The 27,500-nt window shown below is 44.6% G+C and overlaps 1 protein-coding gene across 6 annotated transcripts in view; it reads left to right on the top strand.

Moving 5' to 3' along the window:
• Positions 1-27,500, top strand: part of kcnab1a (potassium voltage-gated channel subfamily A regulatory beta subunit 1a) — a 100,758-nt gene that overhangs the window by 40,877 nt on the left and 32,381 nt on the right. The gene's annotated exons all lie outside the window — the stretch shown is intronic.

Below are 27,500 nucleotides of genomic sequence, written 5' to 3'. Positions count from 1 at the left end.
ATGATTATGTGAGAGGCTGTGTGTGTGTGTGTGTGTGTGTGTGTGTGTGTGTCTGTGTGTATGATTATGTGAGAGGCTGTGTGTGTGTGTGTGTGTGTGTGTGTGTGTGTCTGTGTGTATGATTATGTGAGAGGCTGTGTGTGTGTGTGTGTGTGTGTGTGTGTGTGTGTGTGTGTGTGTGTATGATTGTGTGTGTGTATGATTATGTGTGTGTGTGTGTGTGTGTGTGTGTGTGTGTGTGGGTGTGTGTGTGTGTGTGTGTGTGTGTATGATTATGTGTGTGTGTGTGTGTGTGTGTGTGTGTGTGTGTGTGTGTGTGTGTGTGTGTGTGTGTGTGATGCAAGTATAATTTGTAATGTAAATAGCAATGGACTAGGTATAATCGAAGCACCACTTTTTTTTTACTTAGTCTGCTGCTTCACAACTTTGTAACATTGATTTCACATTCTCTGTCCTGAGGGTTACAGATATCTGTGTACATATAGGCCTGTATGTGTGTATCAACCTCTTCTTATACACCAACCCTGTGTGCGTTTCCAAGTTCTATACCAGGAAGTTCAACTGCGAGAGCCTGATTAAACAGCGTACTTGCAGCTGGTCTGTTATCAGAGTTCTCTCACACCTACTGGGGTTCTGTAGACCTGGCTGTTTGGTTGAGAGGTATAATATATCATGAGGTGCGTCTTGGAGAAAAGGTTTGGGAGAGTGGGAGAACGTGCATGGAGATATCTGTGTAGTAACGCGTTTCAAGGTGCATGCGCGTCTGTTTCGGAATCCACGAAGTAACATTCCGAAAAAAAAAAACTGAAGTTTTTTAGCTTCAAAATACCCAGGCTGCACAGAGAGAGCGGAGCGGAATACATATATTTGTTAGGCACTTTTCATGTGTTCACTCCTTAAAAAGTCAGTTTAGGAAAGCTGCACCTACTTATCGCTCTCTTTCTCCCGCTCTCTCTCTCCCTCCCTCTCTCTCTCTCTCTCTCTCTCTCTCCCTCCCTCTCTCTCTCTCTCTCTCTCTCTCTCTCTCTCATTCTCTCTCCCTCCCTCCCTCTCTCTCTCTCTCTCTCTCTCTCTCTCTCCCTCCCTCTCTCTCCCTCCCTCTCTCTCCCTCTCGCTCTCTCATTCTCTCTCTCATTCTCTCTCTCTCTCTCTCTCTCTCTCTCTCATTCTCTCTCTCTCTCTCCCTCCCTCTCTCTCTCTCTCTCTCTCTCTCTCTGTCTGTAAGCCATTGGCAGTGATTGTTGTCAGTGGCAGGCTGTCAGCAGCACATTAAATGTGCAGGAGAGAGCTCTGATGGTACACACGACAGACGGGGGATTGGGTTACTAGAAGTGTCCCTTCTTACTCCACATGTCTGTTATACCTTCGTTGTGCTGACTTGCGCTGCTATCCACACACATGGATGCAAACACATCGCCACACATAGGAACAGACACATGAGTGCTTGCAGATGCAAACACATCCACACACACACGCACATGCACACACATACACGCAAACCCGCACACAGTGAAATCGTAAGATTCATGTAGAGGACAGAAACAATCTTTTCAGACTATTTTAAAGTAATGATGTCATTGTACTTGCTGTTCGGTTTGATTATTTGAAAAAAGGCTCTGAAACCATTTAAGTAAAAGGTACTGGAAGACTAATCACCCACCGATAGCACCAAACTGTCAACCCCCATCAAAGGCGTCCGTGGGGTAACTACCAGCGACCACAGGGCTAGTCGAGTCAAGTGGAGCGTTGAGGCACCTCTGGAACAGAGTGATCCGGCGCAGAGGCAATGAAGGCAAAACTGATGAATGTTTGGTGTCGCCAAGAGCTGTGCTTGGCTTCGAAAACGCTGCAACTTGGCTAATGTTGTTACATCTCGGCTCTGCTTGTTAGGTCGTGATTTCTTCAAGACTTTCTCCCTTAGTTTAACCCCTATTCTCAAAAATAAGCAGCATGCTTAATGGATCACAAATCTCTCACGGCTCATACACATGTAACAAGTTACTGTATGATGAGAACAATTACACATGGTACAGTTTCAGTGCTGAAAGGACAAAACCCCTTTAGATGTAAATTCTTATCAAACAATTCCGTCTGCTGTGCTGATTCAACTGGATCCTGATGAAAATCTTATCTGAGTTTCTAGAGGCAGAGATTACAGATATTATCGACCCTGTTCAAACAGGTTTCATATGCGGAAGACAATCTTATTATTATAACACGCAAAGCTTATTCAACCTTTATTCGACCTTTCTTCAACCACTCAACCCTTCCACCTGACGCGATCATATCTTTAGATGCTGAAAAGGCTTCAGACAGAGTTGAGTGGGATTATCTGTTTACGGTATTAGAAAAACAAACTGAAATTGGCCGGTTATTTTAATCCTAAAGTAAATTTATACATGTTTATATTTATACAGGACAAATGTATACTCTTCTCCTACAGCATGTGGTCACACTAACAAGGTCATGTCTAGTTAGAAGACTGCAGTCTCTGATTCTGAATGTTCCCGGGACTGCCGAGGAAGGTGACGACTCATAAGATGCCGCTCCGTGCTGGCGATCTGTTGTTGTGTACACCCAGTCCAGACCACTGTAAACCACCCCACCACCGTTTACAAGTGCTGTAAAGTTCTGGGAACATTTGGGACTTTAAATTAAACCTCACAGACAGTCTCCTTTTTCCTGTTGTTACGGCAGCAATGGGTCTTATCTGCCCCTTTTCTCTCTTCGAGGTCGAAATGCAGAACTTGTCTAGGGATTTAGATAATGGGTACATTTTTAAAGCTCTTATGAAACATAACCTCATAACTTTTGTAGAACACACAAATTGGAAATTGAAACAATGGTCCAGCGTTCCAGTTTGGTTACTAGTACTTTCCTCCTGCTAACATTTCACCATTTTTCTCCACATTCACAGATTAAGTTATTCGGCTGTGTCACGGGTGCAGGCTGTTTAGAGAAGGAACATTTGTCTCATTCACTTTCTTACGTCAAGAAAACAACGTTCCTGACTCTTTTTTTTTTAGACATCTCCAGATCACAGCTTTGTCATGAAAGAGTTCCCTTCTTTCCCACACACCCCGTCTGAGGACATGAGATTCCAGACCTCAACCCTCATGAGAAGGGCTTCATTCTGTAATCTACAAAATTATTCAAACGACTCGAACCAAAAATGCTTGGGAACAAGATTTTGGTGCCCTAACCCTACAGGTGTGTGGAAGGACACACATGTTCCTTACCCCAGTGTACACGTTTAAAGTGCATCGATTACATGTGCCCAGTGATCACTGCTGTAGGTGTCACCAAAGCCAGGTCACTCTAGGGCAAAGGTTCTTGTCTTGTCTTGTCTCTTACTCAATGACTCTCGTAATTTTGGGCTCTTCGAGTCTTTCATATTTGTGTGGTAATACTAGTGATCTAAACCCAGTTCACTGTGGGTTTTGGCACAAACGCATGCAGCAGAGGCTATCTCGGCTCATCAGAGAAGCGGCACGGAACTTGCATTCATCCTGGCGCCGCGTTTTGTTTTGTTCCCAACAGAAACAAAACGAAAAACCTTCAGAAAAACCTGGAAAAATCCAGCAAAACCTTTCGTTTGTGTGCGTGACGGGCTCTGACACGGCCGTCCCATTTCGGGCGCTGACCTTCCGTCGGATCTGGAGCAGTGCGAGCAGATGGTCCGTACGCCAGCGCCACGCTCCAGCCTACGGGAGGCTGGTCCGTAACTTCAAAGCCGGAGCCCTGCGTGGAGTGCAGCTGTCCAACCATCCCCGCGGAACGCTGGATCTGACCGATGGAAGGGATTTAACCTGAGTGCACGAAACCCAAAGAAAAAAAAACATTGCGGCGCTTCCCTCCTTGCATGCGTCTGCTTTTTGGTTATCTTACCTCCCTGCTAGTTTAAGTTCATTTTGTTTGATGATGGCCTTCGCTAAAATGCCATCTTTCAAAAAAGAGTTTTTCCGCAAAACAAAAATATGATCTTCTGACTCTTCTTGCTCACCAATGCTAGAATATATGTTTGTAAATTAAAGGTCAGTAATTGAAGCCTACTTTCCAATAGTTCTTTGTGAAACCAGAACTGTCTGTCATTGTACTGTGAAGTGACATTTCGAGCTCGTGGACCATCTGTTTGGGTTCTGTCTTGTGTCTTTGTGGGCTTTTCTCTGGTATAACTGAGACAGCATCTTCCACAATTTAGCAAACGGATCACAAAGGCTACGGTGTAACTGCGCCAATGCACAGATTACAACCTGGATTCCGACTGTGTGTCATTTTGATATCTGTTCACTCGCAGGTTTTGATTTCCATGAGTTGCTTGGTTCTGTATGTATGTAAGTATTGTAGGCTGGAGTGAGAGAGAGAGAGAGAGCACATTACACAGAGAGCAGCAGAAAGTCTGTTTACATGTTTCAAGTTGAAATATATTAGCAAAACAGTATGCTTTCATCCCCAAAGAATGTGTGCGGTATGTAGAAAAGCAAGCAGCACGCACACACAGTCACACACACATACACACACACAGGGAGAGAGGTCACCCTCTGAGCCATTTGATCAAATGTTATCAGCATGGTTCCAATTTTCCCAGATGTTTTTCTGTTCTATTGTTTGTGTGTGTGTGTGTGTGTGTGTGCGCGCGTGTGTGTGTGTGTGTGTGTGTGTGTGTGTGTGTGTGCGTGGGTGCGTGCGTGCGCGTGCATGTGTTGCTTCGAACCAGTTCTTACGGGAGAGAGTAAAGAACCTCCCGCTGGAGTAGGCTTAATTTTAAAATATATGTAAAAACAATTTAAAATGCATTTTCTTCCCCCTTTGAACAAAACCTGAGAACAACTTAATGGATCAGCAGAACTCTGCAACCTAAAATCCCAGAGAGACGTGAGGCACTGCAGTGCAGGATTAAAACGTCCCAGAACTGTGTGACCTGACGGGGCCATCAGACCCCTTCACTCACACACACACACACACACACACACACAAAGCGTGTGTGTATGAGGGAGTTCAGGCTATCAGGGTTCATTATGTTCATGGATCGGTTTTGATTGTTTGACTTTCATGTGCCTAAAAGATTGACAAAATGTACCGGAACGTGCTGATAAAGACCGTCCTGTTGCCTCCACTAGTTGCCATGACGACACGTAGACAGCGACTGCATCTGCATTTTACTCAACCTTCTTGGAAGTGATCAGTGCCGGGCTGTGTTATAAAATGCCGTGCACACACTTGCGCGTACGCACGCAGCCCGGTACAAATGCACCTGCCGATCGCTGGCGGAGGAAGCGGCTCTCGCTTGGCAGTCAGAGCATGCCTACGTGCTCCAGACTTCCGATTTGTCACGGTTTATCATCCCAGGACTAGGGGTTGGCGTAAGGAGTGTTACATGTTACCGTGGTGAAGCTTTCTCTTTCTCACTTGTCTGAAAAATAATATGCACGCTCCTTAGATCGCCCCTTAGATTTCTTGCAGCGCTCCTTCCGTTTGGTGCCATTGGCGGCGTTGTTGTTCTCGTAGGCGTCACACACTGTGGCGACGTGACGAGTCCTAGCGTTCTCAACCGGGGGCCGGACAGGTAGGGAGGTGTTGACACTGCTCTGGTTTTAATAGGAACAGCCATGCTAGGCATTGCGTCCCAGACGGCTCTGGTGGTCTGCTGAAAGTGCGTGAGTGAAATTGGGAAGCTGAAAAAGGCAGAATACAGAGGGTCGTCAGGGGCATCCTGGGATCCGACACACTATTCGCCCCATTCACTCCCCCCGGTCATAACTAAGGATTATGTTTTGGTCTAAACTGTAATGACAGCGATTCTTCACTGTTTGGTTTAAGTGCAGGTTTATGGCCGGTCTTGTTCTGTACTACACAATGCTACATTAACACAGTAATTATTATAATTGTAATTTAGTGTAAAGTGCCCTGAGTTATCTGCTTACTACACAACCAAAAACAACTTGTCATGTTGCCACATAAAGATAAGGCGGATTTGCTGTTCTTTTTTACCTCGGCACCCCGAGTGTCCTTTATTTTTTTTACTGAATTAGGTCCAATATATTATTTTGTCCTAAAAGCCTAACGCAGAAGATGTGTGTGCCACTCGTAACATTTGGCATTGCATGTAGACGGCGTGTAACTCAGCCGAGGATCTGCGCTGCAGCAGTCTCTCTGCAGTGGTCACTCTTCCATTCTCTCTGCTCCTGCTCTGTCCTCTGTTCTTATCCATATCATCATTCCTGCCGTACGTTACGCTATATCGTCGGCTTCTTCCGACGTGCAGTGTAGGAGATCGATCGCGTGCCACAGGTCGGTGGTAGCCTCAGGCCAGTTGGGAAAAGGCTATAGCCTCTGTGCCCCTCTATACTGAAGGAGGCTGTAGCCCAGCACCCCCACCTCCACATCGCCGGGCTGCCGTGCTGCGAGCAGAACCGTTCTCGGGGGGGAAACCGGCGTAAACGCGCGAGACGTGGACTTGCAGCAACCCGGTCCGTAGAGAACACGAGGTACTGTACAGAAACAACCCAGCATTCCTCCAGCCCTAGAAGAATCCCAGTGGCGTGACGGGGTCCAAGCTCCAGGAACGCCGTTCCATTGGCACACTCTCAAAGGACCATGTTCCATTATGGAACTGAATCCTTTGACATTTCCTAAGCAGAACCCAGCTTTTAGGTCATTTTACACGTCACGTTTGGCGTGATCATCGGAGAAAATCCACTTTTACGCTGTTACATGTGTTCGTTTATAACTGTGTCTGGAAGACCCAAGCACTGAAGTGGGTTTGAGTGGAACAGAACGAGGCCTTCTTCTGACGGCTCCAGGGATCAGCGCAGGAGCAGCGGTCCAGAAACACTTACACGAACTCGAGTTTTGTAATGAGAATAGACAGCCATGAGCTTGTGATCTCAATCAGAAAGAAGTGAAGGTCCGTGGAATTGCAGCGGTACACGGCATCATCTGGGACACGCTGATACAGTGGATTGGCAATGATACACACTAGCTGTGTCATGAAAACAAATACAATAGCGCAATATGAGGACAAAAAAAATCCATGATTAACACTTAAACCCGAGGTGTGGGGGAGTGTGTGGGGGAGCAGCTCTAGAATAGAATAGCTTTAAAATAACACAAATGGAAAAAAAAACAACTAGAAAAACAGAAAAATCTATTCGCACTGTCGGGTGAAGCGGAATTAAAATGAAACCAGGGTTAAAGGTCACTGCAGAGTCTCCAGTGCTGAATTCACTCATTCAGCTGGTGTTCAATGAATTCCTAGTGTCTGTTTGCATTTGTCGGGATGTAAATGACATCTTTTCAATCTTTAATCTCAGCAGCCACTCAGAATGTGGATTGGATGTTTTGGTATTCCAGGATGTGGGAATAGTTACTATAGTTACTATAGTTACTATTTTTCCTTCCTCTCCTTTTCCTCATCCTTTTTCGCATTCTGTTCCTCTCCACTTTAGTTCCGCACAGCTGAGAATTGTTTGTGATGTTTCCTTTGTGTGTTCGATGACAAAGCCATTAAAGAGGCCAGAGCTGGGTTTGGTCCGGGCTGTTGATGTAAGGCAGTCCTAAATTGTTATTGGCGCTATCACTGCTATTGATGTTATTACTCTCAGGTGTGTCCACAGCTACAGACGGGGCCTCCGAACTGTAACTCGCTGTCCGGAGAGGGTCAGATCTGTCCGCTGTGTGGAACGACTTTGGTGTGGAAGCCCTCCTGCGTCCATGCCAATGCCTTGCTGGTCTTATAGGTTGTTTCTGGGCATCATGGGCTCAGGGGAGCTTTAGAGGGTGACTATAAACACGTTCCCCTGGGCTTTTCCTCAGTCCGAACACTTGCCGGAGAGTGGTGGGTAAAATGGTTGCACTCTGTGAGCGTAAACAGGTACACAGTGTTGCTGAGGAATCCAGGCACAGGTGCCCTCAACAACGAAGCTCCTCACTGCGCCACCGCCGATAAACTCCTGCCTGAAAGAAAAATGAGCTCATGATTGTGGGTAATTTACATCCCAGAAAGTGAGAAAAAGTTGAAATCAGCAATTGTTAGTGGGCAGAGTAACAGGAGCTAAGCGCACGTGTGTGAGAATGACACAGAGAGAGAGAGAGAGAGAGAGAGAGAGAGAGAGAGAGAGAGAGAGACTCTAAGAGACTCCATAATACAGACAACCATATTTTGCTCTTTCCTGTTTCCTGAGGTTATTTCCCAAAAGTCTCAGCTCTACCCAGGTTAGTTACCCATAAGCTTTAAGCACACCAACCCAACATTCTCCAGAACACACTGATGTTCTTGTTTAAATAAATGGGTCAGACAGGTCAGATATGACTGGATGGTCACAGCAACCTAATGCATGCGCAGTAACCCACAACCAGATCAGTGCGTGTGTCAGACGATGAGTGTGACAGCATTTCAGGGTTATTTTGATTGCATGAAATGGAGTGTTTTTGACTGTGATTTCGACGATCGGGTGGATATTATTAACTCCTAAATCAACTCCTGCGTGGATAATGTGATCCCAAAGACACATGTGAAAACATTTGAAACCGGGGATTACAACTGAAATAAAGAAACTGTTGGTGGAAAAAGATCGAACGTTTAAAGGAAATGACAAGCAGAGAGGGAAGTGGATTTAAAGGGAAATACAGATGAAAACCAACCAGGCCAAGAGGCAGCATAAATTCAATGTGGAGAAACAGCTTAGGGATAAGAACTCACCAGTGATATGGAGGGGAATTAAAATTATGATTGGTCAAAATGATCAAATCAATACTTCAGTGTATGCAATCAATCAATCAAAGGCTCTGAATGAACACTTTGGCAGATGGGAGAGTGACGTGCCAGTTATCCCAGTAAGCTTCAGCAAGGGGAGAGAGAGCACACCAATCACTATAAGCTGTGAGGAAGTGAAGCAGGTCTGTTCTCAGACTTGACAGACTGGACGGCATCACCCTTATGAGGTGCAAAGAACAGCTGAGCAAACCTCGGGAAGTGGGGTTCCGACGCCCAAAGCAAAAGCAAAATGGGCCGTCACATCGTTTGTGCCAAGGAGCATTCAACTATTGAACAGGTTAGGTACAGGATCATGAACACTTTAGGTTAGGCACGTTTTCAAATTATAGATTGTTGTATCCTTTTGTCATTGATGTTTTCATTTATTTTTTATTAGTAGTATTATTTTAGATGTTTGGTGTTGTTTATTTATTGTTATTTCTTGTTGTCTGTGACTAATGTTTGATGTGGCTCTTTGTGTGGAAGACAAATTCCATTTGGGGCAGTAAAGTTTCAATCGGTCAATCAATCAATCAATCAATCAATCAATCAATTATTATTTACAGCACTATTTCACATTACAAACCACCAACTTGACAGAGTAGCTAACACCTGTATAATTGGTCTGCAGTATTGCACACATGCAAACTGGCTACAATAAACCAAAAAAAAGGGGGAAAGTGTTACTAAATAGGGACAATAAGAATGATGTTCAGAGGCTGGAAAATGTTGATGATTTTAACTCAACATTACTTTTGGTTAATGAATGCTGGTGTTTGGGATGTTAACAAGTGCTGTAAGTATAATTAAAGGAACCTTAATAAAATCACTTCTTGTATCCCAACTTTGGGCAATGTCTCGTGCATGTAGTTATTTTCGTTCTATGGAAAGACACTTTGACACTTTCCACCTACAGTAACTGTGTTCCTCTTGACAAGGTGGCAACATTCATACATTAACCATCGTCATGGCAACCTGAATTACAGTACTTGAACAAGCGTTTGTCAGAAAGATGGCCCCTCCCCATCCTCCCTGTCTGTCTGTGTAGCAGGTGGATGTATAGCAAAGTGTGGGATTTGACAGAAGGGTGTGTGTGCGTAGCCCTGTAAAACACAGATGGATTGAATGTTTGACAGAAAGATGCACTTCTACAAACTATCTGTCCCCCACAGTTCAATGGCACGGCATTGAAATTTCACTGAAAATATACCTCAGACACTTTCCCTGCCGGAATCAGGCCTTGTTTGGCATAGGTCAACATGTATCGGTGCAGTACAACCAAGCTATAGCACACAGGAATGACGCTCTCCACAACGTCCATCAACTCCAGTGACCTTCAATGTGGAGCGTGTTCTTTCTTTGTGAGGTTTTTTCTGTGGGTGGACTGGAAGTTTCTCTTTGTCTCCTGGGTGACTTAGATTTTAGATTTGTCTCCTGGCTGACTCAGATTTGTGAAGAACCTCCGTAACTGAATGCGCTTGGGTAAAGTTCCTCGACTGCTTGATCCATCTGAATTAAGACACCGCAGTTTTGGGTCACCAGCTCAGAGCGCGAGAGGGTTTTGTTCTTTTCACAGAGTTATGGTGAGGGAATGTTGTTGTTTTTGCATGTTAATTTGGGGGGAAGGAGGGGGGGTTTGCCTCACTGAAAATGACAGTTTATTTAATATCTGCTGGGTTTTCCTGTACAGACTATGATTCTTTTAAAAATTAACAATACATCAAACAATTATTAAATTGACACTAATAATATATTACATATGCAAATTGCAAAGTAACCCAAAGTTGCCTATATAGTGAAATATTGTTCATAATTGTTCTTTTTTGGGTGATGAAAGGTTTTTAAAAAATGAACAAAATGTGCAGATGGTTGTGAAAATAGCTTTGAATTATTTTTTCATCTCATATACATTTTCCAAGATGTCAAAAAAAAAATTAAATGTATTTATTTGAGTAAGGGTGAGCAATTACCTTAGAATGTTCTCACACAGACACACACACATACACACTAAAACACAAAAGTGCTTTTATTCAAGACAAGTGAGTAAGTGTGCTGGAATGCAGAGAATTGCAATACAGAAAAGGCGAATGATAAATATATCATTTTTTTAAATGCACACACAGCAGCTCTGTGGTGGTAGATTAGAGTATCAGGAAGAAAATGGCTGAAAGGTTCATGCCTGTATAACTAACATCAAATCAGTCACCAGCAGTAGAGCAAGGCTCACTCCACCCGTGGCCTTACTAACAGTGGCAATATTGGGAATACATGTGTGCAAGCGAGCATACGCGCACACACATGCCCACACACACACACAAACACCCGACGTGGCTCACAAGGGAGTTGATCATTACCTGATAATGAACAGGGTGTATAGCTGAGGTGAACGTGAATGGAGCCCAGGGCCTTGCTAGCCTCTGCTTTGATGGGAAAACAGCTTGCTGACACACACTGACGCCCGGGCTGGAAGGGGCAATCGTTAGTTACCTTATGTGCCTTTGTCATGTAATGTTTACTTTTTTTTAGATTTGTATTTATTTCATTTGTGTTTATTTATTTATTTTTTATTTGTATTTATTTATTGTCATCCAGCTTCTTGTTTTGTTTCTCAAGGCTAGTTATGACCAGTCTCATGCACAGATTGCCTGATGTAATTACCCTGACGAAGGCTCTCAGAGAGACACGCGAGTGCGAGTAATTGCACTATAGGGTCTCTTTACCAGCACAGACAGCTCAATTGCAGGATGATTCAAAATCCTGTTCTCTGGCAAGGCAACGCGGGGTAAGCCTGACATAAATCTGCATAAAATTGCCTCTTTGCACACTGTTTTCACCCTGCACAACTGTAGCCATATACTGTCACAGCCTGTGGTTAAAAGGGGATGATGAGGAAATAAAACACAAACAGCTTTGTGTTGCTACTGTAACTTAAGGGAGGCACACATGTGAACGATTTGGCGTGACCATAGTCGTTATCCACCACAGGCAGAATGCAGTAATTATCCCTCATTTTCCCGGTGTGTAACGAGCCTCCACTCAAATCCTGCTTACCTGAGCTTCCGAAGGGCCTCCTTCCCCTTTTACAGCAGACGCTCTTCGTAAGCACTTTTGCACCGAAGCGCATGTGTGACACTCTATTCCCAAGACCTGAGTCGGTGCTAATTTGATTTTTATCTGGCAAAAAAAATAAATGTGCAGGACTGATATCGCATCTGGTGCTCTCTCACAGAGAAATCAGAGCTGCTGAATCTGGAGGAACAGTAGCCCACCCCAAGCCCCCACCGCACGCACCGGTGAATAATGCAGGAGGTGGCGGGGCAGGGATTTGGTTTCCAGCATTTACAAAACAAACAGCTCATGTCTTCAGCACCTCTAGCTATGGACTGTTCCAGACCAGAGTGTACATGCAGAAGAACCAGCACAGGTGCCACTTAACACAACAGATGCAGACGTGGGCACGACATGGAGCGTTTGCACGCTTTTAGTTCACGTCACGGCTGCACCGTACAGCACTGGGGGATTGGTGGTTAGCATGTTTGCCACTCAGCACTAGGGCTAGGTAAAAATTGACTACCCAAACAAAACTGTCCTGGGGTGTGTGTGTGTGTGTGTGTATATGCCTGCATGCCCAGTGATGGATGGCGCTCAGTCCTGGGAGTTGTCATCTTTCCCCTCCCTGATCCAGCACCTGATCCAGTCCCCCAGGGGGCGCTGTGGTTTCCGATTGAGAGTGTGCCGTGCCCCATAGGCTGCAGTTCGACACTGGTGTGCTGACTGCATGTGACACATGCAGGATTGTAAAGTGCTGACTGTAAAGCATCCTCAGGTTCTGAGAAAAGTGCTATAAAAGTGAAACTTCATTCATTCATTCAACACAACAGATGCGTTTAGTTCATACCACGGCTGCACCATATGTAGTCTGTTCATCTTTATTGCAACATTGGCCTTTGGAACACTAATATCATGGAACATTGCAGACAGGTACTCTGTTGTTGTTCTGACGGCAAATCCAACAAAGAAAATGAAACTAAAATAATTCCAGGCAAAATATTTTGGTCTTTTGTCATTTAATGTCAGACATTCAGCCATGTGTTTTACTGAGTTACGTCCCACAATCACAGTATAAACGCTGCCACTGCACTGATGATGAGCTCCAGTTGGGAATAGTTTATCTGGGTAAACATTCCCCATTCTGTGGGATTCTGTGAAAGTTTTGATGAATCACAGCATCCAATGATCCAACAAATATAAATCACTGTAGTCAAAATAATGCAGGCCTTCCGTAACCATGTCAACACGAGGCATGCATATTGATTTCTTAGCATTCTAGATCATTCTGGACTCATCTAGACAATTTTCCAACTCGCTGATATCCCCACATCTGAGCCTGCCGTCTACTGCACCTCACTGGTCCCTCCCCCAAACTGGCCCCTTCCTATGCTGGCATCTCCTCCATGCTCCCCAACAAGGTGATTGGCCCACCACTTTCAGCACTGGTGTCTTGGCTTGGCACAGAGGGACAAACTGTTTCTAGGTTAAATGTGACTGTGCAGAAGACTCTAGTTCCTGGCCGCATAAAAGCTACACAGGCAGGATAAATCTTTAGTTATTTGTCAGTTGAAATCAGAATTAAATGTAATTATATGCAGAATGAGATGTCGGATATCCTGTGCTAATCCATTAGGGTTTCACGGAGGGTCCAGTCCCTTACTTCAGTCCCAGTAAACCTCCAAGGACCCACTACCTTGCCAGTCCTGCACAGGACTCTCTGTGTCAGCACCCCTTAGGTAACATCACCGAATTTAAAAAATTAAATTAAATTTCAAACCAAAACTCAGAGACAAAAGCTTTGTTACTTTTTAAGCCAGTGTTGCGTTGAATTCCCGCAGATAAAGCGGTAATCCTTCCTTCACGAGCTGTTCTCTCAGCTCTGGCTGTTCCAGAGGAGAAACGTTTTGTTGCTAGGTCCAAATATCTGGAAGTTCACTCCCTCTTGAATATGAAATAATGAAGGATAGAAGTAGAAATCTGTAGGGTCATTGGATTAATTTCTCGGCCCATGTCTGCGCCCCTGTAAGGACCCTTTAAAAAGTGAGAGAAAGTACTGTAGGCGCTAACAGAATAATCGACTTTCCTGCAGTTTGTGTATGCTGCTCAATATTAGGTGGGCAGACTTCGGCTCCTGCTCTGGATTGATTTAAATTGCCGAATCTGATCCTTTCAAGGTTTAATGGATTTCGTTGAATGCCATTAAAATACAGAGAAGAATAAAGACTGCATGAGTAACATGGCTAAATGAATTCTTGTTGTTTAGAATTCCATGAATAACTAGGCCCAGGTATTTCTGTTCCACGCCTTCAAAGTCTCAATCTCTGTGAGATTGACTGAGCCAGGAATTAAGATGTAGAATGAGTTCTGTGACTCAGGTGAGCATTAATATTTGAACGATATGACCGTGGGTCAGTAGTCCCGCTGAGGTGCTTAGGGAGAGACGGCCTTGACAAAGACACCAAAAAAAAGTGATTGCTGGTGTTCAGAAAAAAAGGCAATCACTGCTGCCAAAAAAAATTCTCTCTAAATGACTTTGATATGAAGTAATGTCCATTTGCTAATGGACATCAATATTCAAGTCATCGATTTACCATTTGCAAATGAACGAGAGAATGATGGGTATTGATTATAGACTTGGGTTAAATGAAATTAAACATGCAACGACACCTGAAAGTTAATAGCAAAAGAAATGAGTTTGTCCAATATCAGACTCCAGTTCGGTCAAAAATCAATACCAGCTCCCCAGCTGTCACTGGCTGACTGACCGCAGGCACAGAGCTAGAAATGGACGAAGCAGCATAATGGTCAGGGGCCAGGTCACCCTACCCAAGACTCCATTGGAGCCTGTGAGTCCTGGGTTTGGGTTATTCCACAGAGTGGGAGACAGGGGAGCGTCGACCAGACGGCCCAGACGGCCCCGTGCGGCTGAAGCAGCACCGTGTGGGTCCCTTTTACTTCCAACTTCACTTTAGTTACTCATAACTGGGAAGACTTGCAGCAAAAGCAGCGCGATTCAGCACATTCTCCGCGCTCACCAGACGTCATCTGCCAGGAGACACGGCATTCTCCGCAGACACCCCTGCACCACTGCGTCGGGAACAGGAGGCTTCACGCCCTCAGCAGGGGAGAGAGGAGGGAACTCCGCTCTCCGTTTAGCGGGTCTCACGTCGTGATTAAAACAGGCTGTTCTGTAGCAGCGTGCGGCTTTTTACATGTAATGATGAGTATACACCATTCTGTTCTCTTCTGTAGCGCTGCTCCGATATGCTCGTGTGGCTTTTGATCCATCACTATGACTACGCCAGGAAACGGGTTTTTTTTTTTGGTTTGTTTGTGAGCACATTTCAACTGAGAGTCTATAACCATTCTTCAGAAATAGCTCCGACTCCGGATTGATTCTAGGAAAGGCGACCGATTCCGAGCGCAGCTGGAGGGGCCGTTTTCCACACCTCACCCACCACTACCACACAGGGGAAGAAATAAAAACCGCGAAGCCAATCTCCCCCCCCTCCGCCCGCTCCTCTGCTCCCCTGCTCCCCTGTCTGCCTTACTCTACATCTCTCCATCTTTCTACGCTCCTCCCTGTTTTGACCCTTTTGCTGCAAACCTATTTTTTGCTTCTCTGCTCTTTTCCACAGTCATGTTTGGGATAAAGTGCTGTGTGGACACAACGGTTTTAGGCTCCTATTTTCAGGTTTTCCCCACTGCATTCTTTTGACTGATGTCCACCTTTTTTTGTAAGTTGCTTACGTTTAGCAGCCTAGTTAGGACTCTAATGTGAGGTAAAAACCTTTAAAAACACATTCTCTCTGTGTGACTGTCTGTCACTCACACACACCATGTTTACCCTGTAACTGTATTTGTAAACACAGCGGTTAATATTTTTAGCTTCTGTTTTGGCTCAGAGTGCGATACAACAGCTTTATTTGGAAAAGGTCAGTTTTAAAAAAGTGAGGAGAGTAAAGAACACACTATAGTCCAAAACAAAGGCACTAAAAACGTGTGAGGAATATAAACGACATGTTACAGTCTGCAACAAAAGCTCTAAAATTTCTTATCATCAATCTGCATAAATAAGTCTGCATATGATATTCATATCTCAGTATTCCTTTATGTCCAAATATCGGCAAAGGTACCTTTTACTGACATTGACAAAGTATTCAGAGTGAAGAAATGTGTAAAACATATATGGAATCTTTTCAAATCAGTTTCTGTTTTCCACTAAAATAGCTTCATAATGCCATAATGTTTTGATTTTCCCAGAGGCTTTTGGGTCAGACCACGGCACAGCTCACCACCTTCCTGCCTTTATACAACTGAGTCGTTCCGAAAATGAACCAGTGTGTAACTGTCCAGTAACTACAAGCAGTTCTTATTTCAACAGATGGCATATGGAATGATGAAACAAAGTAAACACAAATAAATACAAATATCGAGAAAGGACTCTTTCCTACTTAAATGTCAATGTAACCACATCAGCGTATCTTCAATCTTCATCCCATCAGCAACACATGCGCAGTGGCATTTGAACAGGAAGAGTGCACGTTTCTGCAGAAACTCACTCCCAAAGCAAGCAAAATACATGAAAAATCCAAATTCTTGTACACAATCTGTTAACTCAGTACCACATTTATAAGCTTTATACAAAATATTAAAGTGCGACCAACAGACATTAAAGAAACACACCTCACTGGCTGCATGTGCTGAAAGAGAGAGATTTGGAGGACGTCTCCCTCTGAGGCTTCAGTTTCAGTCGTTTCTCTTGATAATCTATTTAAAGCACTATTTAAAGCATTCAGCGAACATAGTGAAACTCAGACAATAAGAAACCTGGGGCTCGGTGGATAGCACATGCACCATGAGACATGCACCAGCAATATCTGACCACTGTGTCAAATGCACCCAAAAAACGGTTCTGTTCACTCTCACTAGAGCAAGGACTTAAATATGGAAATACAGTGCAGAACCCTGTCAGATCCCATTATGAACCCTGATCTAATCCATGCCTGATCCACACTGTGTTCGCTAGTGATCACTAGTTATTGCATCATAGATCAAGATAATAGCATGACCTCTAGTCCTCACAATATAGCACTAGCGGGTCATTTGCCTCATGTAGCATTTTTGACAGAAGCAAAATTATCTGACACTTTTATGCAAAGCAACTTAGAATTATGACTAAGTAGAACTTGAGGGTTAAGTGCCTTGCTCAGGGGCCCAACAGTGGCAACTTGGTAATGCTTGAACCAGCAACCTTCCAATTATAAGTCAAGCAACCACTGAGCTACCACTACCCCAATGTAGGGTTTTTACAGTGGAGGAATATGGTAGACCACCCAGTGATGTTGATTTCATTATGCTTAATGATTAACAGTGCATATCTGTTGTTCACGTCTTTGGCGTCATTTCGGCGTTAGCAAATAGATATTTCTCTTATGCCATGCAATAAAAATGTTGCATTAATTGTCATCTACTGACAGCTGGTGTTTAACACAGATTTTTTGGCAGACTCCCACCACAAACCATATGGACTAGTTGGGATATGGCATGGGCCTAAATTATTAGTGTTGTTCCAACAGAGTCATTACTTTACATACTAATGACTTCCCAACCATCGTAATTCTGATCTTAGAACTGGAAAAACCACCAAAGTCAATCCAGTGTACCAAAGTGCAAACTACCCACATGTCATTAATGTTTTTGCTGACTGAACACACCCCACTCAAAAGTCGGGTCGAGTGCTGGCTCAGGCCCATGAAGGCCCAGCCCATCGCGTGGTGCTGTGTGTGGCTCCGGTTTGTACCCTGAGCCAGTGCTTCCCAACCCGGTCCCCCGGTGACCCCCCCCCATAGTCTACAGTTTTTCTCCAAGTTCTCAGGCTAACTGTCCCAATAATTCAGCACTCAATAACGCTCAGAGCCAGAGTAGAGCAATGACGAGGTCCCCACAGACTTAGACAGCCCTGTGTATGCGGGCGATACTCCGGCCCATCCGCTAGCCTGGAACATGGGGTTCAGAAGTGCTGACCTGCGAGCTGAACTCAGCCCAGGAGTAAATACTCTTCCTCCCCTGACCATGTAAATCCCCTGGATAATAGTACCGCATGCGTTGTGCTTCATGACAATTTGTTTCACTGTGGATGAAACAGGTTGGCTTAGCACTTTGGGAAGGAGTCGTTATAAAAACATACTCTAGTTAGAATACAATGTCTATCTAGTTTATTTTGCTAGCTAACTAGCAGCATATATTTTAGGGTGGTGTTTACATTGCTTCTATTGCATAAGGATGGCGTGACTAAGGAGAGGTAAAGGACATACAATCTCAGCTCTAAACTCCGATAATCCATCTGTGTTTATAGTAAAACATTCAATCCTATAATCTCCCACTGTTTTAAAGACATTGTTACTGTCAGCCACTGCCATTGTTAATGTGTGTGTGTGTCTGTGTGTGTGTGTGTCTGTGTGTGGTGTTAAAAGGTGATGAGGGATGGACGTGTTCACGAACTAGGAGTATGTTACATTGCGTGTTACATTGTGAGGAGTGTGTTACATTGTGAGAGTTGATCAAGTGTTTAGGTTGTTGCTTGGCAGGATGGGTGATAGGGGAGCGACTGGTCCACTAGGTATTTACTCTGTGAAATGCATACCTAGTCTAACAGCTGATCCCAGTATTCCAGCCTGTTATTGTACATTAGCTCAGTTTGTCCCCCTGGAGAGTGGTCAGTCTGGGTTACAGTAGAAGACAAGCTCAGTATCTTCTCCCCAGCAGCGGGTCATCCATCAGATATTTAAAGCGATCGCTTCATGGGGAACAGCGCCTAACGATCCTGCAGAGAGCCCACGGTTGGATGGCTCGGTGCTCGTTGAAGAAGGCTTCCCTCCTAAAAACCATCAGGCAAGGTGTGGGAATTCCTGTGGACGTTGAGTAATGGGACGGCATTAATGACACCAAATATTCATACTCTCCAGGAAACGGGGTTAAAGTGCTCTGCTGAGGAGGAAGAATAGTCTTACAGGGGCTGTGAGATGATGGGCATTAGGGAGGAGAGGGGATTCATTTACCATTCATCACTTCATCGGAAGGGGCATAGGGCATTGCCTGCTGTCTCTGCTGGTTCCCCTCAAATGCATCGCATGCTAAGAGACGTCGGAGCAGAGCTCGCTAGTGCAGACACGGAGAAACAGCTGCTTGGGCCTTGGCCCCGGGTGCAGAGTGCGGGGGCGATATGTGTGGTGTGTTCTTCCATGAAGAACATGTAAGAATGAAAACTTTTTTTCTCTGTTTTCCTACTTATTTCCTCTGTACACTTAATAGCTATAAATACTTCCGATGGGAACTCGCTGTCTGTGCTGCTGCCTTGCCCTCAGCTATCTCGCGCACATGCTCGTGCCCCAGCGAAGGCCGAGACCATCCCGTCCTTCGACGCACTGCTCCTAGTGCTGGGAGGGTTTGAGCCCCGGCAGTGCCGGGCTGCGCTGGGAGGGGAGCGGAGGCTGCGATCCTGCCCACCACGGCTCCCACACAGAGCGCTGCCAGGAGAGAGAGAGCGGCAGGAGGATGTGCGGAACGGCCTGCCTTGCTCGGCTTCCGACGCTGCTCGGCCCACTCATTCTCGCAGACTGACGTTGCCCGGCGACCCTTTATATGTAGAGTGTTGGAGAAAGGGAAAGGGAGAAAGCATTTGTGTGTGTGTGACTGAGTGGGAGGGTGTACGTATGTGTGTGTGTGTGTGTGTGTGTGTGTGTGTGTGTGTGTTTGCATAGAAAACGGAGGAGGAGGTACAAGGTAATTATAGGCTGCTGTATTCAGCCGTCACAGGGGGAGGGGCAGTGACTAGGGTGGGCTGTTGTCTCTTGTTTGAGGTGTCATGGGGGGGAGGGACAGTGACTAGGGTGGGCTGTTGTCCATTGGTTCAGGTGTCAGAGGGGGCGTGGCAGAGACTAGTGACTGTTGTTCATTGTTTCTTTACAGTATTCTGAAGCAAATATTTGTACATTTTGATTCCTGATTTTGCTATTTTGACTGTAAAATAAGCTTCATCAATGTTTCTTTTCCAAATGAAGATAAACAAACTGAACTTTAATGAAAATGTTAAAATGTTACTGCATTGTGATGCAGTAACATTAACATAAATCTTGAGGCTGCACCAAGATGATTTTTAATCAACCATTTACCATCAGAAGTATGTTTCTTTGTACGGATTTCATGAATGTGTAGTTAGTTATTGTCCGCCAACAGCTTTTTAAAGCAGATGGCATTAAGGGCGTTTGACATCTTGGAATGAGCTTGAGTCTGCCATGACAGTCAAGGCCTTACAACAGGCCACACTTTCTGCAAAGTTTAGTAAGACTTTAGTTATATAAATATAAAGTCCTTCCCACTGTTTGAACTTAACTAGTTACATTGCAAAATGCTTAGCATGCTGTCTAACTTATGGAAGTTTACTTGTACCTGTCCTGTACCTGTACTGTACCTGGACCTGTATCAGTACTGTACCTGTACCTGTACTGTACCTGTATTGTACCTGGACCTGTATCAGTACTGTACCTGTACTGTACCTGTATCAGTACTGTACCTGTACCTGTACTGTACCTATACTGTACCTGTATCAGTACTGTACCTGGACTTGTATCAGTACTGTACCTGTACTGTACCTGTATCAGTACTGTACCTGTACTGTACCTGGACCTGTATCAGTACTGTACATGTACCTGTACTGCACCTGTATTGTACCTGGACCTGTATTAGTACTGTACCTGTACTGTACCTGTATCAGTACTGTACCTGTACCTGTACTGTACCTATACTGTACCTGTATCAGTACTGTACCTGTACTGTACCTGTATCAGTACTGTAACTGTACTGTACCTGGACCTGTATCAGTACTGTACCTGTATCAGTACTGTACCTGTACCTGTACTGTCCCTGTACTGTACCTGGACTTGTATCAGTACTGTACCTGTATCAGCACTGTACCTATACTGTACCTGTATCAGTACTGTACCTGTACTGTACCTGTACTGTACCTGGACCTGAATCAGTACTGTACCTGTACTGTACCTGTATCAGTACTGTACCCATACTGTACCTGTACTGTACCTGTATCAGTACTGTACCTGTATCAGTACTGTACCTATACTGTACCTGTACCTGTACCTGTATCAGTACTGTACCTGTATCAGTACTGTACCTATACTGTACCTGTACCTGTACTGTACCTGGACCTGTATCAGTACTGTACCTGTACCTGTACTGTACCTGTATTGTACCTATACTGTACCTGTATCAGTACTGTACCTGTATCAGTACTGTACCTATACTGTACCTGTACCTGTACTGTACCTGGACCTGTATCAGTACTGTACCTGTACCTGTACTGTACCTGTATTGTACCTATACTGTACCTGTACTGTACCTGGACCTGTATTAGTACTGTACCTGTACCTGTACTGTACCTGTATTGTACCTGGACCTGTATCAGTACTGTACCTGTACTGGTACTGGCTCCTCTAGCCAAGTAGTTACTGAAAGGTAACCATTTACTATGGTAACCAAGACAAAAGGAAGTGGAAATACAAAGCTTGCTTTGTTTATTTGTTTGTTTGTTTGCTTTTGTCTCATTTATTTGTAACATATTATTGAAAATAATACATTTATAGATGATAGTGATAGTTGAGTTGGTTTTGGGGGGCTGGGGGGGCTTGGTGCTCGTGATGTTAAGCTGCTCTCTATTGCTTTACTGCTCTATCTTTCAGAATCCCTTACTGTTCCAAAGAATGTCCAGTATTACTGTGTTGGCAAATTTCAAACGACACTCAGCCTTAAGAGTAGTGACTCAGCGTGGGACGTGGAGGTGGAGAACCCCTCCCAGCCCTTCACACACATGCCGAGCCCACTAGAACAGTCGCCTGGCCAACGCGATTCATGTGTCAGTGTTTTTTTTCTCCTTTTATTCCTTTGCCACCATTTGTTTGCGATTTTCAGCCCAAACTGCGAGACGTTTGACTTCTCTCCTGGGCTGCTCTGAAGGATGGGCTGAAATAGGGCTTCGTGTGAGAGCCCCGCAGTGCGCTCGTGTCTGCTAGCGCCACTGCCCCATCACTGCCACAGCGTCCCCTCGGTTTTAAGTAAGAACCAGCGGGACAAGCACCCTCCGCACTCCATAGGGAACGACTCTGAACACTGCCAACTCAACCATTTCCCACTTTTCTTTCCCTTGTAGATCCCTTTCTATTAAAAAATTGTGATGTGCCTTTAATTGGGTCTCTTAGTGACTGTGTCTTCAGTCCCAGGGCCCCGTGGGCCCATAGAGATGGAGTTCTGTCTGCCTGCAGAGCGCAGGTTATATGACAGAAGAAATGACAGCAATAGACAGCTATTTAAATACAACCCGTGCTTTCTCTTCACTGCTTTTAGGACATCATCTCTCAAGTTCTTTTTGCGTACTGTAATGATAGCAGTCAGTCAGCAGTGCCCAGTGTGTTTACCCCGTTCTTCTCTACCAGAAAAGGCATCTGGAGCAGAACTCTTAATAAGGATCTAGTTGCTGTCATGCGTCAGCAGAACATCTGCAAAGCCCAGCTCAGTGCCTGGTCTTTAAGTAGATTAGTGGGGGGGGCGTTGGAGGAGTTTGTAAAGTAGGCGAATGGTTTTATAATTCACAGCATTTTTTAAATTAAACTTTGTGGCTGTACATCTCAAACATGAGTAAATATATAAATGCAAATGTATAAAGCAGCCATGTTTATTTAGCACTTTTTAAAACTATGGTTATTTTTTTGTGTGTGTGTATAACAAAAATATATAATAGACATGACATCCTTGCTGTGCTGTTTGTTTTTATAACTTGAAGAGTGATAATCCTTTGAAAGGACTTTTGTTTACCTGCCAAGTGCTTCCCTGTCATTTTCCCGAGTATTTTCAGCAACAGAGTAGAGCTTTCTGGCCATCAGCAGCTTCATGTCATGTTCCTTGCCGCTCGAGAGCATGTTTATCATTTCAACACACACACACCGTGACGGCCCATCAAAAAACAGAGCTTCATCATTTGAGTAGGCTCTTGGCGCTCCACAGCTGGGCAGACTGTTGTCTGTACAAATCCACTTAGTATGATTAAAGCTCTGGAGAAGGACCCTCTGGAGAGAGAGCAGCTCCAGATTTTGTGCCTCATGACCACTTGGTTTATTCTGACAAGAGAAGGAAGAACCCGACCGGTGGAAAATGTTCCGGTTTATCCCGACTCCTACGCTGCAGTGTTAGCAAGAGGAGAACAGCTCATTCATTATCCTTTAGCCCTCGTTCCAACAAACCATGTCATCATTCCCACAAAGACAACAAATCTGCCTCGAAAATACACGAACTGTCCACAAAAACGGGAAATCTGTGTGAAGACTAAAATAAGAAAAGTTGATCTGGTGTCCTTTAATGCCGAATGGTGCAAGATTAGGTCAGTGAGTTCAAATTTGAGAGTGAACGTTTTGTCCCTGGAGGTTTCATTAATGCCTAACCACTACAGTACAGTGCTGACAGGAATCAGAATGTGTGCTTGCGGATCAGATCCAGTCCTGTTTATCATTCTGGTGTCATCACGATGCCAGCTTCCGTCAGGAAGACTTTCGGGAGAAGTTCTGTAGGTAGCTAATGAAAGCAGCTGTCCAGTTTGCATTCTGCTTCTCATTAATGTTGCGCCTCTTAACGAGCTCTCTGGGGTAAACAATTCCTAAAATGTTTTCTTTTATCCTAATTAGTATTTGGTATCAGTTAATTAATTGCAGCATGACTGCAGGTGCAGTAGGGTATGGGAGTGTGGGAAGCACTAGAATGCTAAAGATGAGCAGAATATCTGATGTGTGTGTGTGTGTGTGTGTGTGTGTGTGTGTGTGTGTGTGTGTGTGTGTGTGTGTGTGTGTGTGTGTGTGTGTGCTGACACAGATGGGTTCTCCCTTTCCTTTTCAGTATGCTGCTAGAATGGGACTAATCTACCCCCCCAACTCTCTCTCTCTCTCTCTCTCTCTCTCTCTCTCTCTCTCTCTCTCTCTCTCACTCTCTCTCTGTCTCTCTCTGTTTTGCTGGTGCTTCTCTCCATCCCTCTCACATTCTCTCTCCTCCCCCCGAGTTCACACTCTTTCTTCCTCTCCTTCTCCCACAGAAGCGTGTGGTGGCACCGATATCATAGTTAGTGTGTGTCTGTCTGTGTTGCTTCTAATTACTCCTTTGTTGTTCAGTGTTGCTTGTCTGCAGTGCCAAGGATAACATGCACTCTGTCAGTCCCAAAGTGATGCACCCTCTACACACACACACACGCATGCACACAACATTCTCTGAATCTGTTACACACCCTCTATTGCCGCAGATTGGGCAAACACGTGAATCTGGTGCACAGAGACGAGAAAGGTGCATGAGGGAATGTGGTTGTGGCCAGTCGGAGCACGTGGGCCACAGGCTTCGGTAAAGAGTGACCCACGTTACAGGACTGGGTGATACTGGGAGTTACAGTGATGAATCTAGTTTAGAGAAACTCAGGTGTACTTCCCCCACGGAAACCTTCTGCTGTGCATCCCACCAACACACACACGCGCACACGCACTCACACACACACACACACACTCACACACACACACACACACACTCATGCTGCACCTGGAGCCATCCACATTACTCACACAGACACACACATTCCTTTGTGCACACATACACCGGACACGCTCTCTCTCTCTCTCTCTCTCTCTCTCTGTCTCTCAAAAGCCATGCCCAAAAGGCAGAGGAGAGATTATTATCTTCTAAATGATTATGCTGCTTATAATACCTTTATGATAGGATGTGATGAACGTCACTGATCCAGGACCAGATTTATATGCATTAGACAGATGTCCTTGGGTGTGTAACCAAGCACAGTACACCTACAGGTATTTACCATCTAGAGGATTTGAAGCTATCTACAGTATTAATACTCCATTGACAAACAGATGGCCTCAACCTGGCCTGAGGCCAGAAGTAATACTGGGACACTAACCCTAACCCCTGATGATCAGACACTGGAGTGTTGTTGAGGTAAGGAGAACTAATAAGGAGAGCAACGTTGCCATGGGAAGATTTTTGATCATCCATGCGCGTGCAACAGACTTGATGGCGATAGTGGAACAAACAGACAGACGGATGTACTAGGGCTTTAAACGCCACCTTTCAAGCCCTTTTAAAGCCAGACTGTAGCATGTCCCCTGCAGTAAATGCTGGTTCCAAAACAAAAAAAAATATTCAGTATACAAGTAAATGATCGAATATGTTTGAATTATTTCATTTTTAGCATTTGAATAAAAGTTTCAAGCCTGCAGGCACGGTTGCTGGTGTTCTCGCATTCCCGTTTATTGCATGTGCATTGCATGGAGTTTAATCATTGTTCTGAAGCAGATGCAGGTTCCCACTGCAGGGCTGTATGCCACGGGTCTGCAGCTTGAGCCTCTAGCCCATCTGTTTCCACGTGCGGTGTGTGTTAGCCAGCCTCTAGCACTTCAGCTGCACATGCTTTCATCCCTCCAGTGGCAATTCTGTGTTTAAAAAACAAAACCAAACAACCCAGCAACATAGTTGTGTTTGATAAACATGTACCTTTCTACTACCATGTCATTGTTAATGCTGTGTTAATAATGGTCTGTCACCTAAATTAGTGTTATTACTCAAAAGCACTCAGTCCCATCCTTACAGTGAGTGTGTGTGTGTATGTGTGTGTGTGTGTGTTCGTGTGTGCATGTGCACATCTGTGTAATCAAAATTAATATGCTCGTCATAAACTGTGCATGTTCCCTGTCCATGTTTTGTCTGTTTTCTGAGTGTGTGTGTATGTGTGTGTGAGGGGCTGTAGCTGCATGACAGATGAATTTGGTAGTGTCCGGACTGGTGCACTGGAGGAGGCAGACTAGCACTGCCGTACTGCTATAGCTGCTTTACTGATAGAGCTGCTGTGCTGATAGAGCTGCCGTGTTGGTAGAGCTGCCGTGCTAATAGAGCTGCGGTGCTGATAGAGCTGCTGTGTTGGTAGAGCTGCCGTGCTGATAGAGCTGCTGTGTTGGCAGAGCTGCTGTGCTGATAGAGCTGCTGTGTTGGTAGAGCTGCTGTGCTGATAGAGCTGCTGTGTTGGTAGAGCTGCTGTGCTGATAGAGCTGCTGTGTTGGTAGAGCTGCTGTGCTGATAGAGCTGCTGTGTTGATAGAGCTGCTGTGCTGATAGAGCTGTTGTGTTGGTAGAGCTGCCGTGCTGATAGAGCTGCTGTATTGGCAGAGCTGCTGTGCTGATAGAGCTGCTGTGTTGGTAGAGCTGCTGTGTTGGTGGAGCTGCTGTGCTGATAGAGCTGCTGTGTTGGTAGAGCTGCTGTGTTGGTAGAGCTGCTGTGCTGATAGAGCTGCTGTGAGGGGAATAATTGAAGTGCAGGTTTCCAGGTTGCGCATGGTCTCTCCTCTTTGTTATGCAGAAGGAAGACAGGCCAGGAGAGGACCAGCCTCTGCAGCAGAACGATCATGTCTTCCAAACGCTTCTGTGTGTTTCTGCTGGTCAAGACTCCTGACTAATGAATATGTCAAATGGCATGAAATACCACATTAACTCAGCAGGCTGAAATTTAAAAATGTTATTTCATCTCTTACCACACATACACATGCACCACACCCTTCTCCGTCCCTCTTTGGAGAAGTAGCGAATGATGGATATGTTTTAATAAGGCTGTCCTGGTCCTTCTTAAAGGATAGTGTGTGTTGAAGTCCACTGTTGCGCATCACTTCAAATCATCTGTAGCAGGACCTTGTCAATAGATTTAGCACCGCCCTGCTGCTTCTGCGCTGGACTTGCACATTGTTTACACCCTCAGAAAAAACACATTTTAGAACCTTTTAGAAAATAGGAAACTCCCAATATAGTCACATTTGACTATAATGTTATACCACAGTTTGCACACCATGCCTTCAGATTAGGTTTGATTTACTGTACATCTCCATAGTTTTACAACTGGTTGGGCTCTAAGGTAGCAAGTGGTTCCAAAAATCAGATGTCAGATTAAGGCATACTGATTTTCAAAATATGCTCAAAATAAATAAAGGAAGATGTGTCATTTTGCTACAATTGCCCAGATCTGTAGGGGAAACATATGTTTTTCAGAGGTAAACCTATTAGCAATTATAAATAATGGAAAATTGTTATTTCAATAAAACTTTTTGGATCTGTCCATAGAAAATAGCAGTGCTCTGTCCACTGTCTAGTTGTTAAAGCGTCTGAAGTCTTTTCACAATGATGACTTTAATGTCCTTGTACATTTACACCTGGAAGTTAATTTTTTCTTTCCCTGAACACACACCCAGTAAAACCCTCGATTACCACTACTGACAACCTCTTGGGGTTTGAGTTGCAGCTGTGCTGTGTGCCATCTATCACTGTGCACACTCTCATTGGATAATAGAGATAGCTCCTCTCCACTAGCCAAAACACATTGTAAGCACAAAAGTATTTGGACACCCCTTCTAATTATTTTGTTTGGGTGTTTCATCCATACCCATTGCTAACAATTGTATAAACTCAAGTCAGTTGATCATATTTTTACATCTGCTGGGACCAACTATACATGCTAAATCTTGAACAGGAAGCATCTAGAACTCCATCAACCAGAATGCATTGTGCCAACAGTAAAGACTGCTGGAAGTGAGATAATGGTC

The sequence above is a fragment of the Electrophorus electricus genome, chromosome 6 (genome assembly GCF_041902795.1).
Source record: "Electrophorus electricus isolate QZ-2024a chromosome 6, ASM4190279v1, whole genome shotgun sequence".
NCBI classification, from domain to species: domain Eukaryota; kingdom Metazoa; phylum Chordata; class Actinopteri; order Gymnotiformes; family Gymnotidae; genus Electrophorus; species Electrophorus electricus.
The sequence above is the reverse complement of the archived record's forward strand: the minus strand, read 5'-3'. Positions and strand labels throughout refer to the sequence as shown.